This window comes from Hemiscyllium ocellatum, chromosome 20 (genome assembly GCF_020745735.1).
Source record: "Hemiscyllium ocellatum isolate sHemOce1 chromosome 20, sHemOce1.pat.X.cur, whole genome shotgun sequence".
Classification (NCBI taxonomy): domain Eukaryota; kingdom Metazoa; phylum Chordata; class Chondrichthyes; order Orectolobiformes; family Hemiscylliidae; genus Hemiscyllium; species Hemiscyllium ocellatum.
Genome location: NC_083420.1, coordinates 14,310,517 through 14,336,404, shown reverse-complemented (window position 1 = coordinate 14,336,404; position 25,888 = coordinate 14,310,517). Strand labels below are relative to the sequence as shown.

At 42.9% G+C, this 25,888-nt stretch overlaps 1 protein-coding gene across 3 annotated transcripts in view; it reads right to left on the bottom strand.

Annotated features, from left to right (window-relative positions):
* The window catches only part of LOC132825353 (neuronal-specific septin-3-like), a 407,090-nt gene that overhangs the window by 225,341 nt on the left and 155,861 nt on the right, over nucleotides 1–25,888 (bottom strand). Inside the window, exon 1 of one of the 3 annotated variants that reach the window (XM_060840520.1) lies at nucleotides 11,736–11,817. The exons of 1 other annotated variant lie outside the window; for it this stretch is intronic. The gene's annotated coding sequence lies outside the window, so the exon portion shown is untranslated. Of the gene's footprint in view, nucleotides 1–1,672; nucleotides 1,777–11,735; nucleotides 11,818–25,888 lie in introns of those variants that run through there. One more of the 3 variants, XM_060840519.1, reaches the window with a different exon arrangement.

Below are 25,888 nucleotides of genomic sequence, written 5' to 3'. Positions count from 1 at the left end.
AGCTCTGATCTCCAGCATCTGCATTCCTCACTTTCTCCTAGGAACAGATAAGTGATATCATAGGGGCAGAGTCGATAGTTAATGAGGTGCACATGGTAAGGTGCAGTGGGAAATCTTGCTAGCCCTTGCGGTGTGAGTCCCTCCAAAAAAAACTTGCACAATTCACTCTTCGATAAAGGAAAAAAAGGCAACATTCAGTTCATTGAGGGAGTTCAGTTTGGCTACATTTGCTGAGACTGATGCTTTAAATTTCTCATGCTGAGATTGTAGAGAGGGTGAGCAGGGTGGGACGGGGGTGAAAAGGTAGGGATCAGGACACACTGTGTTCGGAGCCATCCCAATGCAAGTTCCCAAATGAGCGCACATTCGAAGTTGCTGGCACCAGTATCAATGCCATTTGGTTTATACTCAGGCAAGCAAGGAACATTGTATGGATCAGGGTCAGGGCTGTTGAATGAGTTTTCCCCTGGCTTAGAACCCTTTAGGCATCAAATCCTCAAAACTTCCTGAGTTGGATACATCGCTCCTTGGATCCAGAAGAATGCTGTCTCGCTTTGGCTCAGAAATTCCTCAGCGACCACCCTTCTTACAAACATGGGCCACTTCCCCATCCAATTTACCCTTTAACTAGACTCGGGCTGCCAATTTAATGCCACATTACAGCAGGTCGTTCTCCAGATTTACACTCTCCAGGAATTTCAATGAGATTTTCCCATGCTGTTCTCATTTACTGGCCTTGCAGTGAGCTAGCGCAAGGGAGATAAGTTCACCTCAGCCTGGACTGAATTTGAGCCCAAGGTGATGTTCTCTCCCTCTCAGTTCCTTACAGTTTCTATGCCATTTAAATGTTCAGCATCTACCAAATCCTATCACTCCTGCATGGAAAATAATGTTCTTTAACATGGCACATTGTTATAAAATGTGTAACTACTGACTGCATAATTGATAACTACATAATCAAAATGTACATTAATATCAAGGTGACATTGATAATGCACTGTAATCTATTCTGATAAGTCACTAGAAGTAGTTAGTTTCAATATTTTATCCTTGAACCACTGGCAATCTGAAAGAGTGCAGTTACATTGATGATAATAGCTAGGTCCAGTTACCAACAGTTATTTCAATTATTCCTGCACTGAATGCAACATATTCTTGGAAAGCTACCAATATTTTCTGATGAACATATTTAGGATAAACTACTGAGTAATACATCTACTGTTTCCTCCTCCACCCCCCCCCCCCCCCCCCATCTCCTCTGTTAAAATTTTATTTTCTCTGTTCAGAGCATCAGAAAGCAAGGCATTAATAATACTTCCTTCCCCTACCACTTGCTTGAATGTTACAGCACTGTACAGAAACTAAACAATGGAATGCCAGTTTTAAATATTCCTAATATACTCTTGTGAGCATCCCTTGATGTTAAACAGGAGGGAAACCAGAGCAACACTATCTGCCATCATCTGCAGGGTACAATCCGAAATATCTATCAATGCAAACTAGTTTTGCCCAGCCACAATAGTACCAGGTAAAACAGCGCATCCACTCTCTGCACTGCTGCCCTAGCCATACTCCTCAACAGCAACATGTGCCTTAGATCACTTAACTACCAGCACAGACAGCTACAATCTTCAATCATCTCTTTAAGCAACCAAGAATCGACAGAACTTACCTGCTTTGAGATCTGGTTCTTCCCTCCTGTAGATTTTACAGGAGGTGCAAAAGTTTATTTTTTTGCCACTATTAGCTTTCAGGAGTGAACCGCAGTGTCTGAGCAGGCAGAGTGCAAACACAGGAAAGCTGCAACAGGAAGCACTGAGTTACTACACTATTTGCACTCCAGAGGAAGTGGGAGAGCATGTGGGGACTTCAACAATAGCATGTAACCCTATGTCAAAATCTCATTAAATGACAGGCTCCTATTCACAAGAGGAGAGCAGCATATGGTCGAGTCCTGAAAATTGATTCTGCGCGAACGGTAAATTAGTGTTGAGATCAGCGAGTTGAAAAATCTGGCCATTTGTTTTTTTTTAAAAACAAAAAAAACCCTCAAACCTCTGCATAGGAAATGAAAGTGGTTTTAGAATTATAGCTTTCCCCACTCTAGCTCAATCAAGGGATCTCCACAGGGAACAGGCATGAACTCGCAAGCTCTGAATAAAAATAAAACAACAAAAAAAGCTTGCTTTTACTTTTTTGTGTGTTCCTCTTTCCATCTTTTCGTGGAGAGTCTTTAAGAAGCGATTGGATGCCTCCACATCTTTCTTCATATGCAAATACAGGGTCTGTTTCCATTAAAAATCTCTGCACCAACTCCCCCCGCCCCCCACCACATTAGCCCTGAGAATGACTGAAGCCGTGGAGATTCTGATTACATGAACACACTCTCTCTCTCTCTCTCTCTCTGGAAGAGGTAAGGATACAGAGAGACAGAAAAGAAGTCTGACTGGATATAAATACCGCCAGGGGAAAAGAAAAAAAACATTCAAACTTCACATCTTGTTTTAATATAACGTCGAACATTTCCTGTTAATGATGAATGCTGGAAGGAGCAGCATCCACACACACACAAAAAAAATGACAACTACTCAAGGAGTGAAAACTCACGAGGGAGAAGCTGGAGCTAAGTTAGCTGTGCCTCAAACCCAGTTTTACTTAAAAAGGGAGAGGGGAAAAAAAAGCTTTCTTTAAAAAGAAGCAACGGCTAAAATGAGAGAAGTTTGTCTTATCTGTGAAATCTTTTGACCACTGAAGTATAGACTGTGCTCGAATATGTTTCCTATTACGAGGTCACAACGCTTTTCAGAACAAGCTTGCTTTAGTGCAATTGGTGCGATTCACTCAAAAAAAACTCCACAGGAGGATGAAATGACATTCTCAATAAACCCTTTTCCGCTAATAAATCCACTTTAAAGCTTAAATCCCAATCTGCATTGCTAGATAAATGGCCTGTAAAATGAAGCTGTTTGTATTGAATGCTTGGCAAAAATGTATAAACAGTTACAATGTGATTGCCTTTACATATGGTACAAGTGACTGAGTTGCAACAGAATTGTGATAAACCTGGTGCCCACTACAAAATGCAATTCAGGCCTGCAGCATTGGCTGGCTTGTCCACATAGAGTTCTTTCAGCAACAATAAGAGGACAACAACAGTCATAGAAAGTCACAACAGCATGGAAAGAGACCCTTCATCCCCCCTCCTCTCATTTATCTCTCCACCCTTCAGGCACTCTGGTGAAGGGCTTTTGCCCGAAACGTCAATTTTCCTGCTCCTCGGATGCTGCCTGAACTGCTGTGCTTTTCCAGCACCACTAATCCAGAATCTGGTTTCCAGTGTCTGCAGTCATTGTTTTTACCTAGTATCTACCTACTCAAATCCCATTTCCCAGCCCTTAGCTCAGAGTCTTCTATGCTATGAAGTTTCAAGTGCTCACCTAAATAGTTCTCATACGACTTCAGGATTCCTTCCTCTAGCATCCTTTCAGACAGGGAGTTCCAAACGCCCTCTGGCTCAAAACCATTTTTCCTTAAATCCCTTCTAAACTTCCTGCTCCTTACTTTAAAACTGGGCCCCCTGGTTATATACCTCTCCACTAAGGGGAAAATGTTTCTCCCTATGTCTGCCCCTCATAACCTTAAAGTTAGAACTCACACAACACCAGGTTATAGTCTAACAGGTTTATTTGGAAGTACAAGCTTTCAGAGTGCTGCTCCTTCATCAGGTAGCTAGTGGGGCAGGATCATAGGACACAGAATTTACAGTAAAAGATCAAAGTATCATACAAGTGATGCAATGTATTGAAACTAACCCGATTGCTGTTAAGCCTTTAATCACTTAGAATGGGGATGCAGGTTTCTAGTGATTAATATGTAATTCCAAGAACTCCTTTCAAGTCACAGTCTCGAGATAACTTAAGGTTTTATAAAGGAAAAAGATGGCATCTCAGCTCAGACAATGCATTAAAAGGTTAGAGTCTGTCTGTGTCCCAACCTTGAGTCAGACTGGTTCTTTTTTTTAAACTTTGTCCACCCCAGTCCAACACCAGCACCTCCATCATGGTCTCATAACCTTGTACACCTCAATCAGATTCCTGATGAAGGGCTCCTGCCCAAAACGTCAATTCTCCTGCTCCTCAGATGCTGCCTGACCGGTTGCGCTTTTCCAGCGCCACACTTTTCGACTCTGATCTCCAGCATCTGCAGTGCTCACTTTCTCCCAATCAGATCCCCTCAGCCCTGTAAGAAAAACAACCGCAGACTAATCTTATCAGAGCAGAGTCATTCCAACTCAGGGAACATTACTGGTGAGTCTCCTCTGCAGCCCCTCTGTCACATCCTTTCAACGTATGGCAGTCAGAGCTATACACAGCAAGGGCTGCACAAAACACTACATAGGACAAACAGGAAGACAGCTAACGATCCGCATCCATGAACACCAACTAGCCACAAAACGACACAACCAGCTATCCTTAATAGCCACAGGTGTAGATGACAAGCAACATGAGTTTGACTGGGACAACACTACTATTGTAGGACAAGCCAAACAAAACAGCCAGGGAATTCCTACAGGCATGGCACTCATCCACAGATTCAATCAATAAGCACATCAACCTGGACCCAATGTACCAGCCACTGCAATGGACAGCTGGAACTGACAACTGGAAGTGGCAGAGACAAACCACTATAAACGCTGGAGGAAACATCACAGAAGCGCTTCACAGGAGGCTCCCAAGCACTGAGGATGTCACCTAGACAGGGGACGAAACGTCTGCAACACAAATTCCCAGCTCAGTGAACAAAACCACAACAACGAGCACCCGAGCTACAAATCTTCTCATAAACTTTGAACTACATGCAGCACTTCAGTTGTGGCCTAACTAGCCATGGGGCATTGGGACAAAGCAGGCAGCTGTGCTAAAATAACCTACACTGACCCTCTAAGGAACATCACACCGTGACCCAGCACACCATTTACCATCGTTAACACATCTAGCCTGCACACTACAGAGTTATTTCACATGGCTAATCAACCTAACCTGCTCCTCGGATGCTGCCTGACCTGCTGTGCTTTTCCAGCACAGTACCCGCTTCTGCCTAATCCACCTAACCTGTCCATCACTGGACACTACAGACAATTTACCGTGGCCAATCTATCTAACCTTTGGACTGTAGGAGGAAACCCACACAGACATGGGGAGAACATACAAACTCCACACAGATAGTCACCCGAGGCTGGAATTCAACCCAGACGCTGTGAGGCAGCAGTGCTGACCACTATGCTACCCTAGCTTTCAGGCCCTCCATGGGAGTTGATGATGGATACAGCACCTCCCTGCTGCTCCATTTGACTGACCCTCAGCAATGATTCCAGTGGTCTCGCTGTGGAGCCTTCTACGTGGCGTTGGAATGTGCTGCGATGTCCTCAACCCTCCACAGTGATCCGCCTACCTTCCTCACTGGATGGAGGACATAAACACTACATGTTCATTGGCTGCCGTCTATAAATCAGGGCCATTCTGATGTACGATAAACAGGGGGTTGGGGCCAGAACTTAACCTGATGATGTGTTCCTGATGCCCTTGGGAAGAATTCAGCCCCTTGACTCTGGTTCTCTCTTTCTCTCTCTCCACAGATGCTCTTGCTGAGATATTTGTATCATCGATAGTTACAGGTGAAGTGCCCGAAGACTGGAGGTTGGCAAACGTGGTGCCACTGTTTAAGAAGGGGAGTAAGGACAAGCCAGGGAACTATAGACCAGTGAGCCTGCCCTTGGTGGTGAGCAAGTTGTTAGAGGGAATCCTGAGGGACAGGATGTACATGTATATGGAAAGGCAAAGACTGATTCGGGATAGTCAACATGGCTTTGTGCGTGGGAAATCATGTCTCACAAACTTGATTGAGTTTTTTGATAAAATAAAAAGAGGATTGATGAGGGCAGAGCAGTAGATGTGATCTATATGGACTTCAGTAAGGCATTCGACAAAGTTCCCCATGGGAGACTGATTAGCAAGGTTAGATCTCATGGAATACAGGGAGGCCTAGCCATTTGGATACAGAACTGGCTCAAAGGTAGAAGACAGAGGGTGGTGGTGGAGGGTTGTTTTTCAGACTGGAGGCCTGTGACCAGTGGAGTGCCACAAGGATCGGTGCTGGGCCCTCTACTTTTTGTCATTTACATAAATGATTTGGATGCGAGCATAAGAGGTACAGTTAGTAAGTTTGCAGATGACACCAAAATTGGAGGTGTAGTGGACAGCGAAGAGGGTTACTTCAATTACAACAGGATCTGGACCAGATGGGCCAATGGGCTGAAGTGGCAGATGGAGTTTAATTCAGATAAATGCGAGGTGCTGCATTTTGGGAAAGCAAATCTTAGCATGACTTATACACTTAATGGTAAGGTCCTAGGGAGTGTTACAGAACAAAGGGACCTTGGAGTGCAGGTTCATGGCTCCTTGAAAGTGGAGTCGCAGGTAGATAGGATAGTGAAGAAGGCGTTTGGTGTACTTTCCTTTATTGGTCAGAGTACTGAGTACAGGAGTTGGGAGATCATGTTGCGGCTGTACAGGACATTGGTTAGGCCACTGTTGGAATATTGTGTGCAATTCTGGTCTCCTTCCTTTCGGAAAGAATGTTGCCAGGGTTGGAGTATCTGAGCTACAGGGAGAGGCTGAATAGGCGGGGCTATTTTCCCTGGAGCGTCGGAGGCTGAGGGGTGACCTTATAGAGGTTTACAAAATTATGAGAGGCATGGATAGGATAAATAGGTAAAGTCTTTTCCCTGGGGTCGGGGAGTCCAGACTAGAGGGCATAGGTTTAGGGTGAGAGGGGAAAGATATAAAAGAGACCTAAGGGGCAACTGTTTCACGCAGAGGGTGGTACGTGTGTGGAATGAGCTGCCAGAGGAAGTGGTAGACGCTGGTACAATTGCAACGTTTAAAAGGCATTTGGATGGGTATATGAATAGGAAGGGTTTGGAGGGATGTGGGCTGGGTGCTGACAGGTGGGACTAGATTGGGTTGGGATATCTGGTCGGCATGGACGGGTTGGACCGAAGGGTCTGTTTCCATGCTGCACATCTTTATGATTATGTGAGATGCTGCCTGACTCGCTGAGTGTTTTCAGCATTCTCAGTATTCCCGTGACATTCCCCTGAACTGCAGAATATTGGGAAAGATTACAAAAGTTGATTGTTTCTCCAAAAACAAGAAAACTTAAGTGTGAGCAAGGGTCACTAAAGTTTCAAGGAAGGTGATACAAAATATTTGATTTTACGCATTTCTAATCAAGCTTCTGGTTAACAATCTCTAGCTTTAAGGAGAATTCTACCAGATTCTCCAGACTGGCTATACGACTAGAATTTATTATCCCTGGAATCATTCTAGTAAACACATTGAAATTAAAAAAAAGCACAGGTGGTGATCTCACTGAGAAATAGAAGATTCTGAGGGTGCTTGAGGGTGGAAGAGCTAACAGCAACTCTTTATTACTTGCCACATGCAAATCCAATTGTGGTGAAGGTATATAGGGAGTCGAAGGTGTGGTGCTGGAGAAGTACACAAGATCATCGGACACTGCCTGACCTGCTGTGCTTTTCCAGCACCACACTTTTGACTCTGAACTCCAGCATCTGCAGTCCTCACTTTCTCCTAGAAGGTACAGTATATGGGGACCACTTTGGTCCAAGAAACTGAATCCTAGTAAGGGCCATCAGCTTTAACAAGGAGGAAAAGAGTTGGAGAGAATGGAGGAGATTTTCACTACCTGCTAAACTCAGACTATCAGCCTGACAGGAAAATCCATCCACAATATCTGATGCAAGCAACTTCATGGAAGTGTTTTCAGAAAATCAATGATAAACAACAGAGTGTGAATCGGGAGGATTAAAGCTCAGTTTGAAAATGAACAGGTTATTCACATCAACCTAGAACCGTCAGCATTTTGTATTCTTACAAGGGCCGTACACATCATTACCTTTTCCTAATTACCCTTCAGGGCTCTAGGCCATTTCAGAGAGCAGAAATCAACCACTTTGATGCTGGGCTAGAGCCAAATGTAGGCCATTCTGGGTGAGGACAGCAGGACATTTGTGAACTACTTATGATAACTGACAATGGCTTCCGCAGTTACAATTAGTCTGGCATTTTTAATTCCACATTTTATTGCATTCAAATGTCACTGCCTGCTATGGTTGAATTCAAACCCAGTGCTACTCCAGTATCAATGTGACTGGGACACTATCTCCTAATAAGTGTTCTAGCTGTGACAGCCCCTTTCTGTGTTTGTGGAAAATTAGAACAACATCCCTTGAACAGCAGACCACACCCGAGGGACCGAATGGCCCATGTCTGGTCCTCATTCACATGTCTGTGCAGCAATTTGATTTTATTAGGACATTTGTCATTCTTTCTTTATTGATTTGAAACACGATAGCTCATCACTTTAAGCCTTCCGATATATTAACTTATAGATAGCAAGCAGATTTTTAGCGGGGGGGGGAGGTGATGGTCTTCTAGTTTTATCACTAGACTGTTATTCCAGAGACCCTGAAAATGTTCTAGGGACCTGTGTTCGAATCCCACCAAGGCCAATGGTGGAATTTCAATGCAATAACAATCTGGAATTAAGAATCTAATGACGATCATGATTCGATTGCTGGTTGTTGGGAAAAACCCATCTGGTTCACTCCTATCCTTTACCTGAGCTGGCCTACGCGTAACCCCAGACCCACAGCAATGTGGTTGACTCCGAACTGCCCTCTGGGAAATTAGGGTGGGCAATAAACGCTGGCCTAGCCAACAATGCCCTCATCCCATGAATGGGAAAAAAAATGATGTGGCAGGTTAGCAAGTGAATTATTAGTTCAGAGAATGGCGCTGAAATCCAATCCCAACTGATAACCCAGGTGTAAGTGACAGGATAATTTTGACCTCGTGGTTAGTTATGCAGGTTTGACTGCAATAGTACCTAAATGACATGTAAGAAAGTGTCACAGAGTAGCACCTGCATTAGCAAGAAACTGGGTGATTTTGGTGCTTTGACTTGGAAGAAGCACATTTTTATAATCTTTATTCTTTCATGAGGTGTGGGCATCACCAGCAAAGCTAAGATTTGTTGCTCACCCCTCATTCCCTTTGAGTGACCATTTCAGAGGGCAGTTAAGAGTCCATCACATTGCCATGGGTCTGGAGTCACATGTAGGCCAGGTAAGGATGAGAAATTACCTTCCCTCACAGACATCAGTGAATCAGATGGGTTTTCACAACATTCTGTCATAGCTTCACGGCAGCCATTACTGAACTTAATTTTCAACTCCAATTAGAACTTGATTTCAAATTCCACTAGCAGCTGTGGTGAGATTTGAATTATCCCAGAACACTAGCCTGGGCTGGGTCTCTGGATCTGGAATGTTATTGGACTCTATCATGATGCCATTGCTGCTGCCCTCTAATTGCAGATGTACGACTGCTTTTGTGGGAAGTATGGGCAAAGACTACAGAGAATCAGCAGCTGTACTATTTCTAAAGAGTCTGGAGAGGTTGGGGAGCTGTATTCATCAATCCCTCATTGGTGTTAAGGAAGGAAACTCCAGGAATCCTCTCAGAATTCCAAGGCCACGTTCTGTGTGTCACACCTCACAACATCAACAATGACGGCTCATCCTGAATGGTGTGTAACATAAACTGTACGGCAAAAGGAGATCTCCTACAGTCTGCACATCAACACACAATATTAAACAGTGATGCCATCTACTGAATGTTGCGATGATTTCACCCCTTCATTTAACAGAAGCAAAACTAACTTACTTGATGAAAGAATTCTATAAATAGATGAAAAAAAAGAACTTTAAAAAAAGAGGAAAATGAAAACAGTGGATCTTTAAAAATATGTAATTGTGGTTTCCTAATCTTTTCTATAAATTACATTCTCTGAAATAAGGTTAAATATATATTTTTTGTTTGAATGACAATGATAATGCTTAAAATTGGTAATTTATTTGTAAGCTACATTAAAAGAGAAGATATGCTTATTAAAAATTTCAATCATTCCTAAAGAGGACATATTGTTATGAATTGAATTGAAAACAATTTGTTTTCAAGTGGTGTTGTTCACATGTAGTTTGAATTCTGAAGAATTCAGGCCTCAAAATGTTATTGGTGTGTGAGATAGGGAACAGAACATGCTCTATGCCTGAGGAAGGTATACGGTCTTATTTCAATGGAACCAGACAGAGCCAAGAGATAGGATAGGATGAGGATAACTGGCCAGGCACTGGGTTGAGACCAGGTCGGGGAAGATAGGAGGCTGAGGGGATGTAGCAGCAGTGACCCTAAAACTCCAAGTTTAACTGATGAGTGAAAACTATTGCAGTATGAGATCAAACAACTTGCACTGCAGTTTACACAAGAGGTCAGGTTTCAAGATTAAAATAAAATGTATTATTGCTGAGGTTTCAAAAGCTACAAATATTCTGACACGGAGGGGGAGGGACTTCCTGTGTACATCCCAAATAACTTGCCTCATTGCAAAAGAGTTCTCTGACGAAGACAGCATGGTGACACTGAGAGGAAATGCACATCCCCTATTTTCTTTTTAGAAATTGTATGGACAATGGAGATTAGAGTCTGTATTTTAACCACTGTCATTTAAATTATACTCAGGGCTTTCAAACTGATATATTGTCGATCCAAGCACGGCAATACATATCCTGGTACTGACTATGGAAAACAAAGGTATACTGGGTTTGTTACAACAATAGAATATTTTGTGTAGCACCTTTAAAATCACAAGACCTCCCAAGGCGCTTTGAGGGTCTGTTATAAGGCAAAGTGTAACTTCAAGCCATAAGAACAAACATTTCGTCACATGACCAAAATCTTGGTCAAAAAGGTAGGGTTAGATGTCCACCTTAAAAGGAGGAGATCAAGGTGGGGGGGGGGGTTCAGAGCTCAGGGCTTTGTGCAGTTAAAGACACCAATGGCAGAGTAATTAAAATTGAGGAGAGTAAAGGAGTCAGAAATAGAGGAGTGTAGAGATCTTGAAGAATTAAGAGGAGATTATTGTACAAAGGAAGGGAGGGGTGAGGCTGTGGAGCCACTTGAGCATAAGGATAGGAATTCCATCAGGAGAGTGCATCTTTTCTACAAAGGAATCATTTTAACCTCAATAACCTTTGGACAGTTAAAAATAAACATAGGAAACCCCTATTCATTCACTTTGATGAGGTGCCAGGACAGTGTTATCATAAATCTTTCAGGGCACACATGCAGTGAGACAGATCTCAATCGCTGACTCGGACTTCAATAAGCCAACATACAGGAAAGTGTTTGAAAAGACATTTCTTAAACCCACCTCAACGCGTTGCTTAAAACAAAGGAAAGAACCGAAGCAAGTGACTTTGGATTTGGTAATACAGTTACTGCCATTACTTAACACAACTTTATATTCCTCACGATCTACCAAACAATATTCAGCTTTTACACCATGCAAAAAATTACAGAAAACTTTCTGAATGACGACATCTAGTTTACAAATGCAATGCCACTGCGCGGTCATAAATGTTATATCAATTTAGTTACTGTCCACTGAGGAGGACAGTAATAGCTATAAGGCATGTTTGGCTTTGTAAATGCAATCCGACCCACTGTACGTACAGTCACGTCATCTGAATACTACTGAATTCTGACTAATGTGTGATACAGCAGCCTCATTGTGCCCATTTCTTTTCTTACCATTTATTTTCCCACAGGGTCCGTGAAGTGTCGCATCACTCGATATGTGAAAACCTGGTACAACAAGGTCCAGGAGAGAATAATCTCCCACTCCTCAGTATTAGGAAACACAGTAAACCACACCCAAATTAGTCACAGTGAGTTGTCACTGTATTCCCGGCAGTTTCCAGGAAACGGGAGCAGAGGGCATCTCCCACATAGCTGCCAATTTGGCTGGATTCTCACACGTGTGGACTCAATTTTGGATTGAGAGTGGTGATATAAGCAGAGGAAAGGTTTCCGTCAGCTTCCACTCAGTGCTGAACACAAAATCATAGACTTATTAGTTCATTAAACTCTGAGATTAATGGCCACCTTCCACACAAATCATATCAATAGATACTTGTTGTTTTTTCCAAAATTTTTATTTCGCTTGCAAGTTCAGAAAGATAATATGGGTCAGATTTTTTATTCGCAATGCATTGTAGCAGTGTTGGATTAGACAGTTAGGTTCTACCACCCCCAGCCCCAGATGGCCTAGTGGTATTATCACTAGATTTTTAATCCTGACACCCTGGTAATGTTCTCTGAATTCAGGTTTGAATCCACCACAGCAAATGGTGGAATTTAAATTTTTTTTAAAACTTGGAACTAAGAGTCTAATGATAACCATGAATCCATTGTCAATTGTGGGGGAAACCCACCTGGTTTATTAATGTCCTTTAGGGAAGGAATCTGGCATCCTCACCTGGTCTGGCCTGCATGTGACTCCAGACCCACAGCAATGTGGTTGACACTTGGGGATGGGTATTAAACTCTGGCCTAGCCAGCGACACGTTCATCCCATGAATGAATAAATAAATAAAAACAAAGTTCCAAGATTACAACACTGATCAAAGTGTGAGGTGATAATGAGTAATTGGCTGTTGAACAGGTTGGCATGCAACGGGACATCTGTATCCTCAAGCAATGAGATACATGCATTAGAAAATGAGCACTCTCCAGGACAAGGCAGTTGATTCAAGAAGGTAAATTCCCAAGAAAGAAATGGGTTTCTTAAAGCTAAAGGTTTCAATGGCTATGGGAAGAGAGAAGTATGGCAACGGGATACGATTGTAGTGACTGAGAGAGCAGGCTCAATGGGATGAGTGGTCTACTCCCTCTTCTACTTTATAAGTTTTTATGTCAAATCAAATACATAAATAAGTGAGGGAGGGATCATGGAGGAAGAATAATTTAGTTGAGAGAAAATGTAAAAAGCAATCAAAAAATGTTTTTTGCAACGTCCCTAAAAGACCTGAAGGACAATAGACAATAGGTGCAGGAGTAGGCCATTCTGTCCTTTGAGCCAGCACCACCATTCCTTATGATCATGGCTGATCATCCTCAATTTGTATCCTGTTCCTGCCTTATCCCCATAACCCTTGATTCCATTATTCTTAAGAGCTCTATCCAACTCTTTCTTGAATGAGACTGCATGCTTTAAAGTTAATTTGTAGTGTTAGAGATCGGCACTTATTGACCATGTTATTACGAAGATTACTTAGGCCTGCTTAACTTTCAGTGCTGAGCTTAATTGATAATTAATGGACAAGTGTAGCATTGTAGAAAAGTTGACAGAGGATCAATGTAACTTTTGGAGATTGACGCATAATGTGACTGCTGTATGTATAACTGAGCCTTTGACCCTTCCATTATTTAGGCGATAAATTCTGGCCTAAATGTTCACACTCTAAAGTCCAATGTTGGTGGTGGTTACAGGAGTGGGGAAAGAACCATCTGTAAACAGCCTTCTTGCTTTCAATTTCCAGAAGGTACAACAAGCCATAGTGTTATTTAAGTGGATTAATGCTTGTGAAAGCATAGGGCATAATTTATACATGACAAATTTGATATTTCAACCTTCAATTTATTCTTTACCAGTTATGCTAGTTAATTACAACAATGCATTTCCAACATTCAACTTCACCAAGTGATTTTAATTTGTTGCAGATATACAAAATTAGCACTTTGTCTACCAGTTGAGCTCTGTTTAATTGATCTCAGGAGCACATGGAGTCATACTGCACAGAAACAGACCCTTCGGTCCATACTGAGCATAATCTCAAACTAAACTCGTCCCACTTGCCTGCTCCTGACCCATATCCCTCCAAACCTTTCCTATTCATGTCCTTATCCAAATGTTTTTTAAATGTTGTAACTGTACCCACATCCACCACTCCCTCAGGAAGTTCATTCCACACGCAAACTTTCTTCTTTGTAAAAATTTGCCTCGTGTCTTTTTTATATCTCTCTCCTCCCACATTTAAAGGCTTAACACAAGTCATTTACTGTACATTTGGGATCAGAACTGGAACAAGTCCTTTCTCCTGCTTCAGTTCAACAGGGGTGACCTGAGATTATTGAATGAACAGATAATAAAGGCAGCAATAACTGGTGAAATTAATTTCACTCCATGCAATCTTGAGAATGGTGGTTTCAGGTCACTGCTGAAGGAAACTTTCCCATTACTGTAGCACCCTAACATAATGCTGCATCGCTTTGTAAAGAGATATTCTGTGGGCCTCTTAATTAGTATCACCAACAGCTCCACCTACATGCAAGCATTGTCAAAGAAATGACTTGGAGGTGCCAGTGTTGGACTGGGATGTTCAAAGTTAAAAATCACACAACAACAGGTTTAAAGCTAGTGCTTCCAAATAAACCTGTTGGACTATAACCTGGTATGTGATTTTTAACTTTGTCAAAGAAATACAGACTTGCATTGATAAAGTATTTTTCATGAGCATAGAACATCCCAAAGCTCTGCGCAGCCAATTAAGTCATCATAATGCATGAAATGCAGCAGTCATTACTTACAATAGTAATTAACTTCAACAAACAGTAATGTAATAATGACCAGCTATTGTGATGGTGGTTGAGCGATAAATATTGGTTAGGATTTCGGGGATAACTTCCTTGCTCTTCAACGCAATGAGGTATCAGTTTAACATCTCATGGAAAATCACCACCGGTAAACCAGCACTTGATCAGAATTTCAGCAGAAATTGAAGTCCTGAGATGGAACTTGAACCCATCGCCTTTGGACTTAGAGGCAAGAATGCGACCAAGTTTGCCACAATCTCATCCAGTCTTTCCACCACAAATGGAGACCACATATGGAAGAGGTGATGGTGTAATCCAGAAGGTCAGGTTAATGCTCTAGTGATGTGGGATTGAATCTCACCACGTCATTGGTGGCCATTTAAATTTAATTAATTAATTAGTTAATCAGGGAATTAAAAAGCTAGTCTCAATAACACTGTCTTTGAAACAATCATGAATCTATCAGCTGTTCTTTTGGGGATGTCCTTTAGGATAAGTGATCTCCGGTTGTAACCCAGTCTGGCGATATTTGACTCTAGAGACAAAACAAATCTGCCAGTGCTGGAATCCAGAGTAGACAAACAGGAGGCTGGAAGAACACAGCAAGCCAGGCAGCATCAGGAGGTGGGGAAGTTAACATTTCGGGTATAACCCTTTTTCAGGACTGGAGGTGAAGTAGTGGGAGCGACAGAAAAAGAGGGGGTGGGGGGGGAGATGCTTTGGGGTAGGGTGAGTAACGGAATGGTGAGGTAGTAATAGGTGGGGACACAGGTAATTGGTACGACCTGGTTGGTAAATGGGAGGAATGAATCCAGTTGGTGGCTGGAAGGAAAGATCAGTGGGTGGAACGGAGGGGAGGGGTTAGGAGCTGGAAAGGAAGCCGTGGGATGGGTGAGATGGTTATTTGAAATTGGAGAACTTAGTGTTACGTCCTCTGGGCTGTAGGCTGCCAAGGCGAAAGACCCTAGACCCTCCTCCTCACCGCCCATACACTCAACTCAAACTCTCACTCCTCCTGACACTCCATCCTGCAACCTCCCCTGGCACATGCCCTTTCACCCAACTGCCTACTGTATTACCCCCTCCTTCATCCACCTTTCCACCACAACCCTCCTTCCTTGCCCACCATGCTGTATGTCGTTGACTCTTAATTACTCTCTGAAATGGTTTAACAAGCCACTCAGTTCAAGAGCTTAAACTGGCAAACAAATGAACGTCTGAGAGTGATACCCACCTCCCATGAAAGACTGAAGAAATAAAGATCATATACAAGCCTTATCCATGGCATTTTGTTCATTAAAAGCTTCCAGCAAGAATGGACTTTGAGATGTGTATCCACACAGTCATTTGATTAGCCTAAACTCCAGCACTATTGTACACCATTTCAAGTTAGAACAAGAACTCATGGCTTATGTTGCTTTACATAATATCATGCCCCAGTCTCACTGTCAAACAACAGAAAGCTACTGAATGAGGTCTAATGGAATAAAATGTTTCGGGTTAGTGTCAACTTACTCTCATTTGAAGCAACTTTTGTTTTCAAAGGGGCTTCCACATTATTATTCTAAGATACTGACATTGACAACATGTTTACTGAAGCAGTTTAATATAATTCAATCAAATATCACAGTCACTGAAAGTCAGGTAAGAAATAATGTAGCCTAAAACCTGACCTCAGCCGTCAGACCCTGAGGTACAATAAATCCAAGAGATCATTATTTTATGCTGAATATATAAATGTTTTCATTATTGCAACTCCACACTTAATTTTACTTTAATAGCAATCCTCTCATTACTGTATGACCACTGCTTCACTTCTGCGTGGACTGTTTATATTCTACAGTCTCCCAGTTTTAGAAAATAAATCTACAGTCTGTATTACTGAAAACAGTGGCACAGTGGTTAGCACTACTGACTTACAACACCAGGGACCCAAGTTCGCTTCCACCCTTGGGTGACTGCCTGTGTGGAGGTTGCACTTTCTCCCTGTGACTGTGTGGGTTTCCTCCCACAGCCCAAAGATGTGCAAGGTAGGTGGATTGGCCATGCTAAATTGCCCATGGTGTCCAGGGATGTGCAGGCTAGCTAGATCAGCCATGAGACATGCACGGTTACAGCGATGGGGGTGGATCTGGTGGGATGCTCTTCAGAGGTTGGTATAGACTGGATGGGCCTGCTTCCACACTATAGAGATTCTATGATTTCTATTAAAGACTAGGGGAAAGTCCATCTCTGAAGAGTGGGCTATGTTTCACCAGTTTTGTTTTGCCAAAATTCTTTAAATTCCCATAAACAGAGGATCACTTGTTCCTACCATAATTCACTTCACTGTCATCAAAAATGTAATACTGTAAAATACCAATCCAATACATCCAAAGATATACAGGTCAGTTGAATTGGCCATGTTAAATAGCCCATAGTGTTAAGTCCATTAGTCAGTGGCAAATATCAGGTAGGGGAATGGGTCTGGGTGGGTTACTCTTCCGAGGGTCAGTGTGGACTTGTTGGGCTGAAGGGCCTGTTTCCATACTGTAGGAATCTAATCTAATCTATTGGCACATATCCTTTAACATCCTTTTTATCGTCATATTAACACATATGTTTTACATTTAGGATGTTTCAACCAAATGTACTGATCTGTGACTCAGCACTCTAAAATGTTTATCGTTTTTAGGTTCAAGGAAACTTTAAATTGTACGAGACTGACAGTAATGCCTCTGGGCTCCTACATGACTAGAGTATGTAAATTATCCAGCAATATTCTTACTGAAACCAGTTCCTCCATTCACCAGTTCCCCACTGATTCTTTTCCATGTGTGATATGAAGTGATCCTCTATTAATTTAAGACTATTTAAATACTGTTAGATTACATTTGTGATACAGGAGAGGGCATTATCTGTTATAGTTACAGGTGAGAGAGAATGACAGGGGCGGTTTCCTTTTTACTTTCTCAAGACAGATGTGCTTTTAGAAAGAAAAACATTTATTTAACACCCTGAGTGCTGGAAGGGTTGACAAATGACAACGTTTTTTGTTTCAAGAAAGATAAATGTTTATAATTGAGCACCCAACAATATACAGTATATGCAATCACACCCAGTCACTCATACAGGCAAACACAGAGTAGAGAAGGGATTGTGATTACAAAGGCAGCATGCACTTCGATCTTTGAAGGTTCTTTGTCACATTTGGTTCTCCTGTATCTTAGAATGTTGCAGGCCTGTCGTTCTGGTTTCCGGTCCACTGAAGGAGAGAGATTTGGAGGCTTAGGAAGATGAAGTTGCTGTGGATACTGCTTGCTGTAGGAGATTTCTCTTGTTCCACTCCAGTTGGGATGTTGCCCTCCACTGTCCTCAGAATGGTCCTGACAACTTGATCACTGCCAAACAATTTCCCACATTCACAGGCCATTGTGATAGAAGCAGGATTTCTCTCACCTCTCTTTAGACTTTGCACTCCGATGTCACACAACCTCTGCAGGCAGTGTTGTGAAATTAATGTCTTTAATTATTTGGAGGACAGCTATTAACCACAGAAAGGCCAAATGCATTTCAGAAACATTGAAAATAGCAGCAGTAGGCCATTCAGCCCTTTGAGCCAGTGCTGCCATTTAAGATGATCAACGCTAATCCTCTATCTCAATGCTACCTTGAATGTTTATAGATCTATTTCTTTCGTCAATATATTCAATGGCTTGGCCCTCAGCATCTCACATGGTAGAGAATTGCACAGGGTCACCACCCTCGAGGTGAAAATGTTTCATTTCATGTCAGTCCAAAATGGTCTCGGCCATCCCGGGACTGTAACCCTCTGTTCTCGAATCCCCATCTGGGGAGAACATCAGCCTAATACAATTTGTTCCAATCTTATCAGAATTTTATACCAAATCTCTCTTCATGGAACAAACCTGCCACCCCAGGAAACAGTCTGGTGAACATTTACTCCACTCCCTCGATGGCAAGTATATAATTCCTTAGGTGAGCACATGATACTCCAGGTTTTGTGTTACCAAGGTCCTGCACACTGCACTTGTTCTGTACTCAACCTCTCGATCACCAACGTACCCTCTGACTTTCTATCTAGTCCTGCATGCTTGCTTTCAATGATCAGTTGTACACTGTCACCCAGGTCCCTTTGTATGTCAACCTTTCCCAATCTATCGCCATTTAAATAATACTCTACTATTCTGTTTATCCTGCTTTGTGTTTATCCATATTATACTGCTATGTATTTTTCCAACACAATCAACCTGTCAAGATCTCCTTGAAGCCTCTTTATTTCCTTCTCGCCTTTCGATTTCTTCTAGTTTTGCATTATCAGAAAACTTGGAAATATAACATTTGATCCATCATCCAAATTGTCAATTATTTCTTGTAAATAGCTGAGTCCTATACTGATCCCATCTGGTATCCCACTGGACATGGTTTTCCACAGAAATGACCCATTTATTGCAACTCTCTGTCTCCTGTCTGCTAACCAATTCTTAATATATCCCATGTACATTAATCTTGCATACGAGCTGCTTACATGGGACTTCATCAACAGTTCTCTGAAATTTCAGATACAGTACGGCCATTGGTTCTCCCTCATCTATTCTATCAGTTGCATTCTAAAAAAAAGACTCCAGTTGGTTTGCCAAACATGACTTCCCTCTCACAAATCCACGTTGACATTGTCTAATCCCATTGGTGTTTTCTAAGCGCACAGTTGTCTCACTAACATCTCAAAAAATCTATCCCAAAAATGCATAGGCATGTTGATGACTTGTTGAGACATGAAGTCTAGTTCAGGGGTCCTGCCTAGTTTCACGTGTACTGACAGGAAATAAGAGGTCACCTGACTTCTCAATTCCATTCTAACTTGAAGTGACATATTCATTTTGCATTGATAATCCCAAAGACCAGGAGTGTGACCCATATGGCATAAAGAGTTACAGAGTCATCAAGATGTACAGCATGGAAACAGGCCCTTCGGTCCAACCAGATATCCCAACCCAATCTAGTCCCACCAGCCAGCACCCGGCTCATATCCCTCCAAACCCTTCCTATTCATATACCCATCCAAATGCCTCTTAAATGTTGCAATTGTACCAGCCTTCAACACTTCCTCTGGTAGCTCATTCCATACACATACCACCCTCTGTGTGAAACAGTTGCCCTGTAGGTCTCTTTATACCTTTCACCTCTCACCCTAAACCTATGCCCTCTAGTTCTGCACTCCCCAACCCCAGGGAAAAAACTTTGCCTATTTACCCTATCCATGCCCCTCAATTTTGTAAAACTCTATAAGGTCACTCCTCAACCTCTAACACTCCAGGGAAAATAGCTGCACTCTTCAGTCTCTCCCTATAGCTTAAATCCTCCAACCCTGGGAACACCCTTGTAAATCGTTTCTGAACCCTTTTAAGTTTCACAATATCCTTCCTGTCGCAGGGAGCCCAGAATTGCACACAATATTCTAATAGTGGCCCAACCAATGTCCTGTACAGCTGCAAATGACCTCCCAACTCCTGTACTCAGTACTCTGACCAATAAAGGAAAACATACCAAACGCCTTCTTCACTATCCTATCTACCTGCAACCCCACTTTCAAGAAGCTACGAACCTGCACTCCAAGGTTGTTCAGCAACACTCCCAAAAACCTTACCATTAAATGTATAAGTCCTGCTTTGATTTGCTTTCCCAAAATGCTGCACCTTACCTTTATCCAAATTAAACTCAATCTGCCACTGCTCAGCCCATTGGCCCCGTGTCTAGATCCTGTTGTAATTTGAGGTAACCCTTTTCGCTGTCTACTACACCTCCAATTTTGGTGTCATCTGCAAACTTACTAACTGTACCTCTGATGCTGACACCCAAATCATTTATATAAATGACAAAAAGTAGTGGACCCAGCACCGATCCTTGTGGCACTCCACTGGTCACAGACCTCCAGTCTGAAAAACAACCCTCCATCACCACCCCCTGTCTTCTACCTTTGAGCCAGTTCTGTATCCAAATGGCTAGTTCTCCCTGTATTCTTCGAGATCTAACCTTGCTAATCAGTCTCCCATGGGGAGCCTTGTTGAACGCCTTACTGAAGTCCATATAGATCACATCTACTGCTCTGCTCTCATCAATCCTCTTTGTTACTTCCTCAAAAAACTCAATCAAGTTTGTAAGACATGATTTCCCAAGCACAAAGCAATGTTGACTATCCCTAATCAGTCCTTGCCTTTTCAAATACATGTCCCTCAGGATTCCCTCCAACAACTTGCCTGCCACTAACGTCAGGCTCACTGGTCTATAGTTCCCTGGCTTGTCCTTACCATCCTTCTTAAACAGTGGCACCACGTTAGCCAATTTCCAGTCTTCTGGCACCTCATCTGTGACTATCGATGATACTAGTATCACAGTAAGAGGCCCAGCAATTACTTCTCTAGCTTCCCACAGAGCTCTAGTGTACACCTGAACAGGTCCTGTGGATTTATCCACCTTTACCTGTTTCAAGACGGCCAGCACTTCCTCCTCTGTCATATGGACATTTTGCAAGATGGTGACATCCTCCCTACAGTCTATATCTTCCATATCCTTTTCCACAGTAAATACTGATGCAAAATACTCATTTAGTATCTCCCCATTTTCTGCGGCTCCATACAAATGCCGCCTTGCTGATCTTTGAGGGGCCCTATTCCCTAGGAGAAAGTAAGGACTGCAGATGCTGGAGATCAGAGCTGAAAATGTGTTGCTGGAAAAGCACAGCCTGAAGAAGGGCTCATGCCCGAAACGTCGATTCTCCTGCTTCTTGGATGCTACCTGACCTGCTGCGCTTTTCCAGCAACACATTTTCAGCTCGGGGCCTTATTCTCTCTCTAGTTACCCTTTTGTCCTTAATGTATTTGTAAAAACTCTTTGGATTCTCCTTAACTCTATTTGCCAAAGCTATCTCATGTCCCCTTTTTGCCCTCCTGATTTCCCTCTTAAGTATACTCCTACTGCCTTTATACTCTCAGGATTCACTCGGTCTATACCTGACATATGCTTCCTTCTTTTTCTTAACCAAAACCTCAATTTCTTTAGTCATCCAGCATTCCCTATACCTACCAGCCTTTCCTTTCACCCTGACAGGAATATACTTTCTCTGGATTCTCATTATCTCATTTCTGAAGGCTTCCCATTTTCCAGCCGTCCCTTTACCTGTGAACATTTGCTCCCAATCAGCTTTTGAAAGTTCTTGCCTAATACCATCAAAATTGGTCTTTCTCCAATGTAGAACTTCAATTTTTAGATCTGGTCTATCCTTTTCCATCACTATTTTAAAACAAATTGAATTATGGTCACTGACCCCAAAGTGTTCCCCCACTGACACCTCAGTCACCTGCCCTGCCTTATTTCCCAAGAGTAGGTCAAGTTTTGCACCTTCTCTCATAGGCACATCCACATACTGAATCAGAAAATTGTCTTGTAAGCACTTAACAAATTACTCTCCATCCAAACCCTTAACACTATGGCAGTCCTAGTCTATGTTTGGAAAGTTAAAATCCCCTACCAATACCACCCTATTATTCTTTCAGATAGCTGAGATCTCCTTACAGGTTTGTTTCTCAATTTCCCTCTGACTATTAGGGGGTCTATAATACAATCTCAATAAGGTTATCATCCCTTTCTTATTTCTCAGTTCCACCCAAATAACTTCCCTGGATGTATTTCCGGATATATCCTCCCTCAGCACAGCTATAATGCTATCCCTTCTCAAAAATGCCAGCCCCCTCCTCTCTTGCCTCCCTCTCTGTCCTTCCTGTAGCATTTGTATCCTGGAACATTAAGCTGCCAGTCCTGTCCATCCCTGAGCCATGTTTCTGTAATTGCTATGATATCCCAGTCCCATGTTCCTAACCATGCCCTGAGTTCATCTGCCTTCCCTGTTAGGCCCCTTGCATTGAAATAAATGCAGTTTAATTTATTAGTCCTACCTTGTCCTTGCCTGCCCTGACTGTTTGACTCGCTTCTGTTCTCAACTGTATCAGTCTTAGATTGATCTCTTTCCTCACTATCTCCCTGGGTTTCCCCCCCTCCCCCACCACCTTACTAGTTTAAATCCTCCCGAGCAGCTCTAGCAAATTTCCCTGCCAGTATATTAGTCCCCTTCCAATTTAGGTGCAATCTGTCCTTCTTATACAGGTCACTTCTACCCCAAAAAATGTGAATCCTTCCCCCATACACCAGCTCCTCAGCCATGCATTCAACTGCTCTATCCTCCTATTCCTGCCCTCACTAGCTCGGAGCACTGGGAGTAATCCAGATATTACTACCCTCGAGGACCTCGTTTTTAAATTTCTGCATAACTCTCTGTAATCTCCCTTCAGAATCCCATCTTCTTCTCTTCCCATGTCATTGGTTCCAATGTGGACAATGACCTCCTGCTGGTCCCTCTCCTCCTCTGCAATCTGCACCCTCTCGGAGACATACTTGAACCTGGCACCAGGAAGCAACACACCATTCTGATTTTTCGCTGCTGGCCACATAAACGTCCGTCTGTACCTCTGACTACAGAATCCCCTAACACAATTGATCTCTTGGAACCCGACGTACCCCTTGTTGCATTAGAGCCAGTCTCAACACCAGAAACTTGGCTGTTCATGCTACATTCCCCTGAGAATCCATCACCCCCTACATTTTCCAAAACAGCATACTGTTTGAAATGGGTATATCCACAAAAGACTCCTGCACTAGCTGCTTACCTCTCTTTCTTTTCCTGGAGTTAACCCATCTATGTGACTGTATCTGAGACTTTCCCTCCTTCCTATAACTGCTATCCATCACATACTGCTGCTGTTGCAAATTCCTCATTGCTTCTAACTGTCTCTCCAATCGATCCATTCGATCTGATAAGATTCGCAGCCAGCAGCATTTATGGCAGATATAATCTGCAGTAACCCTTAAACTCTCTTTAAACTCCCATATCTGACAAGAAGTACATATCACTTTATTAAAGGCCATTTTTGCTCCTTCACAATTTACAGACCCAGAAAACAACACAGTCTTATTCCTCTACAAACACTGCCCCAGGTTAAATTAACAGTTACGGCTTATATTTTAAGTTTAATCAAGAGATATATCTCCAAAAACACATAATCAAGAAAGAACCCACTCTATTCACTACTAAGATTCTCTGTAGGCCACACTTAAAACAACAATTAACTTATCTGATTCTGTGCTGTGAACTTTGCCCAATAGTTCCTTTAAGAACAGTTGTGAATTTCACTGTCTGTTAATTTTCCCATATGCACTCCGATGTCTAGTGATACATGAATTCAAACATCAAAGGCAGTAACTGTACAGGTTTTCTCTCTCTCTCTCTCCTGCAATGACCTCACCATGTTTTTTAGATTACTTACAGTGTGGAAACAGGCCCTTCGGCCCAACAAGTCCACACCAACCCGCCGAAGCGCAACCCACCCATACACCTACATATTGTGGGCGGCACGGTGGCACAGTGGTTAGCACTGCTGCCTCACAGCGCCTGAGACCCGGGTTCAATTCCCGACTCAGGCGACAGACTGTGTGGAGTTTGCACGTTCTCCCCGTGTCTGCGTGGGTTTCCTCCGGGTGCTCCGGTTTCCTCCCACAGTCCAAAGATGTGCGGGTCAGGTGAATTGGCCATGCTAAATTGCCCGTAGTGTTATGTAGGGGTATGGGTGGGTTTCGCTTCGGCGGGTCGGTGTGGACTTGTTGGGCCGAAGGGCCTGTTTCCACACTGTAAGTCTAATCTAATCTAAATATACCCCTTACCTAACACTACGGGCAATTTAGCATGGCCAATTCACCTGACCCACACATCTTTGTGACTGTGGGAGGAAACCGGAGCACCCGGAGGAAACCCACGCAGACACGGGGAGAACGTGCAAACTCCACACAGTCAGTTGCCTGAGGCGGGAATTGAACCCAGGTCCCTGGCGCTGTGAGGCAGCAGTGCTAACCACTGTGCCACCGTGCCGCCCGTGTTTCCTTTTATCTGTTCTTCTCTCTTTTAAAACTGTTGTTGTTTTGACTTTTTTTTTCCAAAGTTCAACTGCTCCTGGAATTCAAGGAAATCACCTCCAGCACCTAAAATACCTCAAAAAAAGGAGCAGCTGTTACAGCCAGAAATTTTTCCTGTCCTCCATCTTGGATTACCCAGAATCCTATCTATGTATTGACAGAATGTGCAGTAGATTAGCAGGCTACTCACTACCAGTATATGGATTAAGCCATGGGAATGATTAATGGAATGATACCCCATTCAAAAGTATTTCTTAAAAATCCATCGACAAGACCTATTGCTTCGGAGTGCTTTCAGAAAGAAAGCCGACAGCCATGCGTCTTTATGCTACATTTCACCACCTTAGGACGTCCCCTGTGTGTTTTTGAGTCAATATAGTCAGTGTTCCGAATGTAGCAGCCAATTTGTGCCCAGCCCGAACTGGTGATAATGGCAAGATAATCGGATTTTCTTGTTGATTACAGGGGAAATATTGATCAGGTCTCCAAGGGAATGTCTCATGCCCTTCTTCAAACTCACACTGTTGGATCCTTTACTTTTGTTTGAGAGGGTACACGAGTCAATGTTTAACATTTCCTCCAAAAATGAAGCACCTTTGGCACCAATGTAGCACTGCAAAGTATTAACCAAGATCATATCAGCCTCTGGATGCTTGAACCAATAGCATCCAATTCGAGACAAAGCCACTGCTGGGCACTAGCTAGTCAAGTACAATTAATCCACCTCACACTGCAATATGAGGGTCACTGACTGATTCAGAGAGTCATACAGCACGGAACAGACCCTTTGGGCTAATTTACCCATGTTGACCATGTTTCCCAAACTAAACGGGTCACATTTGGCTGCATTTGGCCCATATCCCTCTAAATCTTTCCTCTTCTTATACCTATCCAAATGTCTTTTAAATGTTGTGTCTGTAGCTGCATCTACCACTTCCTCCAACAGTTCATTCCACACACGAACCCACCCCTGGGAGTGTTGATCGGTCCTGGTCCAACCACACTGAGTGCAATGACCACTTGCCTCCATCTGTTTGACTCAGTTATCCTCATCTCCCACCATGTTGACTGTGCTAAAAATCACAGTTCAGATCTGTCAAACTAGCACTGCATTTGCAAACATCCATTCCATCTACACTCAGTAGCAGCAGTGCACACCATTTGCAGGAAGCACCGTAGAAATTCACCAAGGTTTCTGAGACAGCATCTTCCAAACCTGTAAGCATGACCATTCAGAAGGACAAGGGCAGCCTGTTCTGATTAACGTGCAACTGCAAACCCATAGCTGT